Source organism: Aplysia californica, unplaced genomic scaffold (assembly GCF_000002075.1).
Source record: "Aplysia californica isolate F4 #8 unplaced genomic scaffold, AplCal3.0 scaffold00050, whole genome shotgun sequence".
In the NCBI taxonomy this organism is placed as follows: Eukaryota; Metazoa; Mollusca; class Gastropoda; order Aplysiida; family Aplysiidae; genus Aplysia; species Aplysia californica.
Window position 1 is genome coordinate 1,752,543 of NW_004797320.1, and position 9,824 is coordinate 1,762,366.

A 9,824-nucleotide genomic window follows, 5' to 3' on the forward strand; every position below is an offset into this window, starting at 1 on the left:
TACTTCTTTCCTTTCCCTCTGTTGTTTCTGTCTGTCTTACTTTTTCCCAGCACTAAATGACCATTACTGTGTCGATGCGGATGAGCTTGTTTTAACTCAAAACAAATAAAACATTCATGAAACAGAAGTCAAATACATTTTTCTGTGCATATATGAGACGGATACTTTTTGCACAATAACTGTGTGTGTGCCTAGAGAAAGGTACCAAGTCGCCTCAGACCGTTTCGAGCTACAGGATGATAATGACAAAAATCACTTTTTTTGACCAAAATGTGTTTCCTTAAGAAAATGTGAGGTGTGCTGACAAAATAAGTTACTTCTCGCTGTCCACGAGTGGAGATATCGGCCCAAAATCGACACTGCGGTCAGATTTATAGATATCTAATTGATACCATTTTGTTCAAGTTTACCATGTCATTTATTCTTCCATACTTACAAATTGTACAAACTTCACCTATAAAGTTGATATATCAATTTCCATAAGGCTAAAATCGGAGAAGTAACTCATTTTGTCAGCGCACCTCACAAATGATAGATCCACCATTTTTAAACAATGTGCTCAAAGGGTTTTCATTGATTTGACTTCTAAATAATTTATTTTGAATTATTTGAGGGAAGGGTATAATAGAAAACAAATAAAGAAAACTGGTTCTAAAAGAAAATCTATTCTTGAAGCACATTTTCTCTTCCCTGCTATGTTTTACCGTTATATTCCATTCATGATATTGATGTCAACTGAATGCCAAATTGGAAATGAAATTTCCATGAATAAATACATTTAAAAAATCCATTTTTTTAAAGTTTGTATGTGTTCTCACGTTTGTTAAACTTAAAAAGCTCATTTTCTCAAAATTATATTTCTATACCCTACCTCGCAAAATTTGCAATATCTCAAAAAACTACTTGAGATATCTATAAAATTCAAAGACCTCTGTGTTCAGCATTGAATTTCTTCCTATAAGGTACAACTCTTAACTCAAAATGGTCAAAATCCGACTTTTGGTAACTTTCTTTAGGCACACAGACAATTATAAAAACTTAGTAGGACTTGCGTTGAAGAGTTTGTTTTTTTACTTGGTAAGCATACAACCAAAATTCCAACAATTACACCTTTCCAGGACAAACAGACATAAACGGACAATGAAAGAGTCAAAAGGAAACGATTATATAGCAGGTTTTATAACATTTATTAAAATTATAATACATTTTTTGTACAACAGCAGAAACTCTCACATCCTTTACAGTCCACTCCACTCACAGCAGTCTTGTCGATGCCATTTGTCATTGCCAAATGAAGTGAACACACACACACACATTTATATGGTTGCTTTTAAGGACAAGCGGACTAATCCAGATTTCAGGGGCTTCCAGAAATCTTGACCTGCATCAAAAGTGGGCATTGCTCCACCCATAGGAGAAGTTTGGTTTCATTAGTTTGTATAATTTGTTTGGTCATAGAGAAAACTCTCCTTGTCTTTTATTATAAACTAAAAAAGGGGAAAAAATTCTATCTTCGATTTTCTCAAAACGGCATTTTTCGGGATAGCCCCCTTGTGCTTAAAAGAGACCATATATACACACACACTAACTGCAAAAAATTGACAACATCCATTTGGTCACACTCTCATACTCATACTCTGTAGATGCAAACATACACTCAATATAAGTTTTTAATTGACTGAGACACATGAGTGAAAAGTGCACAGAGTCCTAATGGATGAAACAGTCTGCACACATGCCATGAATTCTCTTTAAAACAAAAAACTTATTCACAGTGAAATGAATTGAGAACATCCGAGTAAACTATGGTAAGTCACTTTTTTCAAATTTTACAGGAGAGACAAGTGGATTTTCTTGAAGCGTTTTGGGTGGATAAACTTCATTTTCATAGGGGAGACCACAAATGCCATGACAGACATTAGGCTCCCTTATGAAAATGAAGTGTATCCACCCAAAACGTTTCAAGAAAAAGTCCAGTTTTTTTTTCGTCTCTCCTGTGAAATTTGAAAAACGTGACTTACCATAGTTTACTTGGCGGCCCTCCAACACAAAGCAACCACGACACAAAATCAATGTGCTCACCATCACTCACTCATCATGAATCAATTGTTCATCATCACACACTCATCATGAATCAATTGCTCATCATCACTCATCATGAATCAATGTTGATGAATTCACTCTCATGAAAAATGTTCACTGTTTACAGACGTATTCCTGAAAACAGTTCCTGTAATAATATCATAATCAGGAGAGCTCTTCTGGCTTCCTCTGATAACTATTCAATTCCAGTTTTCCCCATTCTATATAGTTTCACAAGTTAACTGATTCACTCCCGCAAGCCGCTGTCATCGGCTCGCATGTGTTGTTTGGACCGTTTAGTTTTAGCGTTTTACAGCACTAGAAACACAATAAGGTTGTATAAGTGCCGAAGATTAGAGGTGTTACAAGAGAGTAACAAACACAAAAAAGGAGGTGAGATAGAGACGATTTTTTAAAGGAAAGAAGGAGCAAACCACACCAGAGCACCCGCCAAGGAAAAGACCCAAACTGGATACTTTATCTACTCGTAGCTGTGCTCCGTTACCAGCATGGGTGAACATCAGCGAAGGTGAGCAAGTGAGCTTAAAAAATGTCAGGTTCACCCCCACCTAACGGTTTATCTGGAGAGAGGGTAGAGACTGGCCTTAGACTCAGTAAATCATCAACACTCTGCGACTGCTTCACGGCATTATTCACTGAGGACATTCAGAACAAACTTCCCTCGTCTATATGTACGTATGTATAGTATAGGGTTTTACCGCACTCGCAACTGCTAAGGTCATATGAGCGCGCGAAACACAAGTTGTTCACCTTCGCAAAAGTTCACCCCACGGCTGGTTAACTAATTGACTCTAAAGTTAAAATATTTAAATTCAGTGTAAATATATTTGTGACTGCGGATAGACGGAAGTTCAACAGAACCCACCGGCGAAGAAGCATTCGGTGTGTGCAAAATGGGAGGATATTTTCCGGTATGAACTGTAAAAGTTAAAATTTTTTAGCAGTTACTACACAGATGGGACTAAACAGAAGACCAGCTACTCGTGACTACTGGTCACAAGCCAAGACAGAGTACTGCGCTTGGTACTCACAAATGTTTGGCCGCAAGCGGTTTGAAGCAATCTACCACATCATGCTTCACTGCTTGGAGAACCCATCTGCCGAGGGAAAAGAAAAAACTGAGCCCTTTGTGAACTCTGTACTTCAGGGCTTCCGCCAAGCGTTCCAACTGGGGAAATACTTTGCACTGGATGAGATGGTTGGAGGGGGAAAGGACGTTGCAAGTACAAGCAGTACAACCCGTGGAAACCACAAAAGTACCATGTGAAGGTATTTGGACTGGTCGACAGCCAGACGGGATACGTTGTCAACCTGCTCATTTATTTTGGGCGGGACACATCATACCGAGTGGACTTGGAGATCAATCTAATACACAAAGCATAGAAAGTGTTTGTATGGTATGGTATAAGGTTTTACGGCGCTCGCAACTGCTAAGGTCATATGGATCCCATAGGTCAAGGCCACCATGTATACAGTGACAGGTTCTACGCCTCCCTGGACCTGATCCGGCACCTGTCAAATAACAGGACCTAATTCACTAGCAGCCTGAACCTGAATCGCCGTGGGTTTCCAGAAGACCTCAAAACTCTTCGTCTTCACACACAGAGATCTTGGTACTATGCACCAGAAGATGAAGTCCTGTGCGTGGCATGGACGGACAAGAAGGCCAAAAAAAACCCCCCTGTGGTGGCGGTGGTGTCAACCACTGTGTGACACGACAGTGGAGGAGTGCCCGACCAGCCGCTATCGCAACGCCACTAAACCAGCGCCAGTTCACAGCTACAACTACGCCAGGATAAATGGCTGTAACAAGGTAGACCAGAATGTCAGTTACTACAACCTAAACACCAGGAAAAGTCTAAAGTGGTGGAAGAAAATCTCCCACTGGCTCATGAAGCTGGTTCAAGTCAACACGCTAGTCCTGCACAAAATTGTACTGTTCAGATGTGTAGTAGCAATATTTCTTTTTGATCCTCCTGTAGTAAATGAAATAGGAAGGTGGGCAATCTCATTACACCAAATAGATTATATACGTTTGTACAACTGTTAGATAAGAAGAAGGAAAGGCTCCCATGCTCTAGCCGCCTCTTTGGGCCCGGAATTTTTCAATGAGGAGAGGAATGTCCTTTCTCAGAGAGATGTAATGTAGGTGCCTGTCTCTTAAATGACCTTACTAACTACTTTTGTTGAAAAGGGAAGTCAAACTCAAAAGTAATATATGTACAACTGTTTCACTTATTTTCTTTTTTTAAAATATAATTTTTTTACTAGGACATTCGTTGCTCTCTGGCTAATGTCTATAATTCTCCTCTTTCTCTTCTACTTCTATGTTTTCACAGCTGACGTCCTTACTTGAGAGGCTAGTTCCACACACGTGTCATGTGACAGAAAGCAAGATCACCAACTACCAGATGACATCAACTCTAAGAGAGTCCTTAAAGAAACGGGGTGACAGGGTAATGGAGTTCCTTATTACACAAGAGTACGACTTCTTGGGTCTGCCTGACCCGCTGAGTTCTCTCGGTGTCACTCGACGTCACTGACAGAATGTTGCGAATTATTCATCCCCACCATCCAATTGCAGTCCTATTTCTGTTGCCATTGCCTTAGAAAATCAAAGACAGTTCTTGGGTGAATCTCCCATGTTTGTGAGAAAGTGGTTGAAAGTATTGAGTGCTACGTGTGCTGGTATGAGTGATGCTAAGTTAAGAGTCCAGGATGAATGTCATAAAGACAAATAAAGATTTGGCAAAGAGACAGATGGTAGATGAGCTCAAAACTTAAGTTTTGAATGAACCATTCTTTTCAGTTGATACCTGTGCCTCAATGCCTGAAATTCAAACTTCCTGTAACCAGTGTCACCTGTAACCAGTGTCAGAAATGAGAAAACTCTCTAAAACAAACTATTTGTTTATCGAGGAGAAAGGAAACAACAAATGAAGTCTTGGACACCAAGATGAAAAGAATGGATACAGAACTAGAGACAAAAAATGAAGTGATAAAAGACTTGAACTCTGAAAAAGCTGATTTAGTTGAGAAGTTGGGAGGTTGTAAAAGTGAAATAGAGACCCTGAAAACAGACCCCAAATCCATTAAAAATGAAAACAAAAATTTGTTGAAAAAGGCAAGTGACTTTGAAATTGAGAAGAAACTTTGCTATTTTAAGCGTAATGTGGAAAGCAAAAAAGACATTGACATTATGAGGAATGAAAAAAAAAGATCTAGAAAAGGAAAACTGTGAGCTGAAGCAAGAAATATCAAACCTACACAAAACCAACAAGGACTTGAAGGAGAAAGTCAAAGCTGAACAAAGTGTCCAAAGCAAGTATAGGAAAGAAAAGGAGATGCTTAAATCAGACAAAGAACAATGCATATACGCTTTAAATCATATCACAGATAAACCTGAGGTTGCTCTAAAAGCAAAGGGAAACACTTATTCAAATGACATAGTGTTCACTCGCAATTTGTATTCCTTCTCAGTCTACAAAAGGTGACAAAACAACTTCCCCTGCCTCGTGCCAAACTCCAGCGACCATTCCGTCATGTTCTTGTAAGGGAACCCCCTGCCACCTCCAGTTTTACAAAGAAACCATCGAAAACTGTCGCCTTCAATATCTGGCACTGACCGGCCCAGAGCTCAACATTGCTCTCCTCGCAAAGATCGAGAGTGGGATCCACTTGGACAGACAAACTAGGAAGTCAAAAAAGTCCCAGCAAACTGAACGAAAGTGTTCAAGGACGGACTACCAGCACAGAGGCATGAAGGTGTGTATCACCTTTTTCAAGTACCTCCATGCTGTTGGCCATGAGAAACTGTATGCCTTCATTGAGAATTGCAAGGCTAAAGATGTGGAAGCCCGTGTGCATGCAAATTCAAAACGACTTCCGAAGAATGCCTTACAGTTACAGTTCAGAGACATGCGTATGGTAGTGAACTTCATTTTGACCTACGCGGAAATCCATGCTATTCATCTCCCAGGTCGCACACCAAATCACTAGCTCCTGCCTTCGGACTGCACAAAAACATCGGTCTATGAAGCTTACAAAACCTCAACTCAGACCAGCGACTTTCGAGTTGTCAAGCTGCAGACGTTCCAAACGCTCTGGCAGAAACTGGTGCCGTTCGTGAGGACCATGCCTCTAGCGAGCGATCTGTGTTGGACGTGCCAGGAAAACACCATCAAACTGAACTCTGCATCCAACAGCGACGAGGAGAAGGCAAGAATTGTGCGTTTCCTACAAAGTCATCTCGCCATCGTCCACCAAGAACGTGCTTATTACACAGCGTCGAAAACTGGCGGAAATCGTGCCTCTTAGTTTCCCAGCCCAGCGACATCTGGAAGTCATTAAATCGGGTTGCGCGGCGGGTCACTGGCCGTTCTGTTGCGCGTCAGTTACAGGCGGGCAGGTCATGACGTAATCGACACTTTTGACACTAAATATCGGCAGTATCCTCATTCTAACAACGAACTATTCCACACAAAAAGAAAATCGCAAGATTCCCCCTCAGGGTGCGAAAACCCGATCTCAATACGACGATATTTGCCGATGTTACAGAGTGTACAAAATAGTGAAATCTTGATTCTCGACCCAAGGTCAGGCAGACTGTGACTCATGTGACAGGCCTTCCTCGTCACGGTACATGGTAGCACACTCTGATTACAAAATCTAGACCTAGATGATAGACTGCAGTGTATAAACTTATAATCCTGTTGCTGGTTTTTTTATCACATAGATTTATTCAATTAGTCTAGTTCTACGATCAAAGTTCTAGTGAAGTGTGAGTAATTTTTTACTTTGCTGTTTTATTATTGATCTGGTTCATAGAGCGTACTGTGTATAGGCCTAGACCTACGTAAATCTAATAGGCATGTTCACATCTGATACACTATCTTTACTTTGATTTTACTCCTCAGAATAACAATTATTATTTTTTAGCAATTAGATTTCACTTTTGTCCTTTTTATTTTCAAGAGCCTTCTACGAGCACTCCATCCGCACCTGAGGATGAACCTATGTTGGATCAAGAGTGGTCGGAGAACTTGGACGGCTATCCATTTGTTCCGCCATTCACCAGTGAGCCTGGCCTCCACATTCCTGATGGTGTTGATACGCCCTACGATTTCCTGCGGCTGTTCATCACGGATGACATGCTCCTCACACTGTAACGGGAGACGAATCGCTACGCTGCGAAGCAGATTGAGACCGTGGGAAATGCTGCTGCTCCTTTTTCCATATATTCTTTGTGGAAGCCCGTCACACTCAACGAGATGAGAGTCTTCTTTGTCATCCTGATTCATATGAGTTTGCTGGACAAGCCTTGTCTCTCCGACTACTGGAACACGTCGCCAATCGTCACGTCTCAGTTTGCAGGAAACATTATGGGACGAGATCGTTTCATGAAGATCCTCAGTTTTCTGCACCACAGCGACGACACCAACTACAGGCCCTACGGTGAACCAGGTCACCATCCCCTTGCCAAGCTAGAGCCTGCGGGCCACGTTCCAGTCGTTGTACACCCCTGAACGTAAAGTCTCTATTGACGAGGCCCTCTGTCCGTGGAGGGGACGTCTGAGATTTAGAGTGTGCCACGTTCCAGTCGCTGTACACCCCTGAACGTAAAGTCTCTATCGACGAGGCCGTCTGTCCGTGGAGGGGACGCCTGAGATTTAGAGTGTACAGGAAGAATAAGCCTCACAAATGGGGCATCAAGCTTTATGAGCTTTGTGAATCGTCCTCGGGATATGTGTATGATTTTGAGGTTAACGCTGGTATTCCTGGTTTGAGTAATCGCCCCGTTGACGTTTGCAAGCGTCTGATGACTCCGTTACTCCGCAAAGGCTACGTTCTTTTCACGGACAATTATACTATACCTGTCCAGAACTAGTCGACGACCTCGCCGCTGCCGAAGACACAATGTGTGTTGGAACTGTTCATGCCAACAGGGTTGGAATGCCCAAGGATCTTGTGAACATGAACCGGGCCACCGGCGAAGTATCTTTTCGACGGCGCCAGCGGGTGGTGGCATTGAAGTGGCAAGACAAAAAGCCTGTCCACTTGCTCACCACTGTGCATGATCCTCGGCGGTACGTGACTGTCACTACACGGACGACGACAAAGGACAAACCGGAGGCCATTCAGGACTATGTCCTGAACATGTCAGGTGTTGATAGGTCGGACCAGCTCATGGCCTACAATCCTTTCCGCCATAGATCAGTGAAGTGGTGGAAGAAGCTCTTTTTCCACCTCTTTCCTATGTGCTCTGTGCAGGCCCAAATCCTGCACAACAAGTCCATGAGGGCTAGGGTTGAGTGAGTTAGATCGGGTTGCGCGGGGGTCACTGGCCATTCTGTTGCGCGTCAGTTACAGGCGGGCAGGTCATGACGTAATCGACACGTTTTGACACTAAATATCGGCAGTATTCTCATTCTAACCACGAACTATTCCACACAAAAAGAAAATCGCAAGATTCCCCCTCTCAGGCTGCGAAAACCTGATCTCAATACGACGATATTTGCCGATGTTACAGAGTGTACAAAATGTTCTGAACTTCACCAAATTTAATCTGTGAGTGCTGCACTTAATTCACTTTTAATATCCAAAGTTGAGAGTGAATCTCATCAAGTTTTAGTACATGCACCACCAGCGACATATTTGTGTTTTATGAGTATAAATTTCATCACAGTCGGAAGAACGGCTGTTGCCATATTAAGTCACTTCCATCTGAGTGATTCTCATCCCGTGATTTGTTATTTGTCTGTGCAACTGTTTATGATTTGAGCTTCATGTGTATAAATTTCATCTTTGTTGACTGAAACGTGTTACGGTGTTAGTAAGAATCTATCTGCAGTAGTAGTAGTAGTATAAGGTTTTACGGCGCTCGCAACTGCTAAGGTCATATGAGCGCGCGAAACACAAGTTGTTCACCTCTGCGAAAGTTCACTTCACGACTGGTAACTAGTTTACTTTAAAATGCTAAAAAGTTAAAATATTCAAATTCGGTGTAAATACATTTGTGATCTAAAACAACTTTTAAGTAACAATAAAAATTTTAAATAATATCAGATTCACTTTACAACTCGCCATAAAGGCCAATGGCCTTTATAAAATTTAAAATTCTGCTGGGAACAACGACGGAGAAAATATCCTGCAATTTCTTGCATTTATAATATTTCCTTCGGATCTCTCCAAAGTCTAGACATTCTGTTAAAATGTGTCTAATGGTAAAATCTGTGTCGCATCCGACACAGAACGGCTTCTCCTCTCCCTGCAGGAGGTATTTGTGAGTCAGGGCCGTGTGTCCGATGCGCAATCGAGTAAAAATGACTTCGTCTCTTCTGGAGAGATCCGAAGGATTTCGCTGTTCTAGTCTGGGTTTAATTTCGTATAATTTATTATTTTTCTGGCTTTCCCAGTGGCTCTCCCACAGACTGGAGGTGTACTTTTTGACTTTATTTCTAAAGTCAGTCTGTGGGAGAGTGTTTGTCGTTGATCCCAGCAGAAGGGATGAGGCTTTCTTCGCCAGGTCGTCTACCTGCTCGTTTCCTCGGATGCCCACATGGCTTGGGATCCATGCGAACATGATGTTTTTTCCTGTTTCGGATAGTGTATGGATTTTCTGTTGTAGCCTAACTATTTTTGGGTGTAAGAGTGTGTAGTTTGTGAGTGAGGTGATGCAAGACAGAGAGTCAGAAAGGATAAGGAAAGATTTGTTAGGAGAA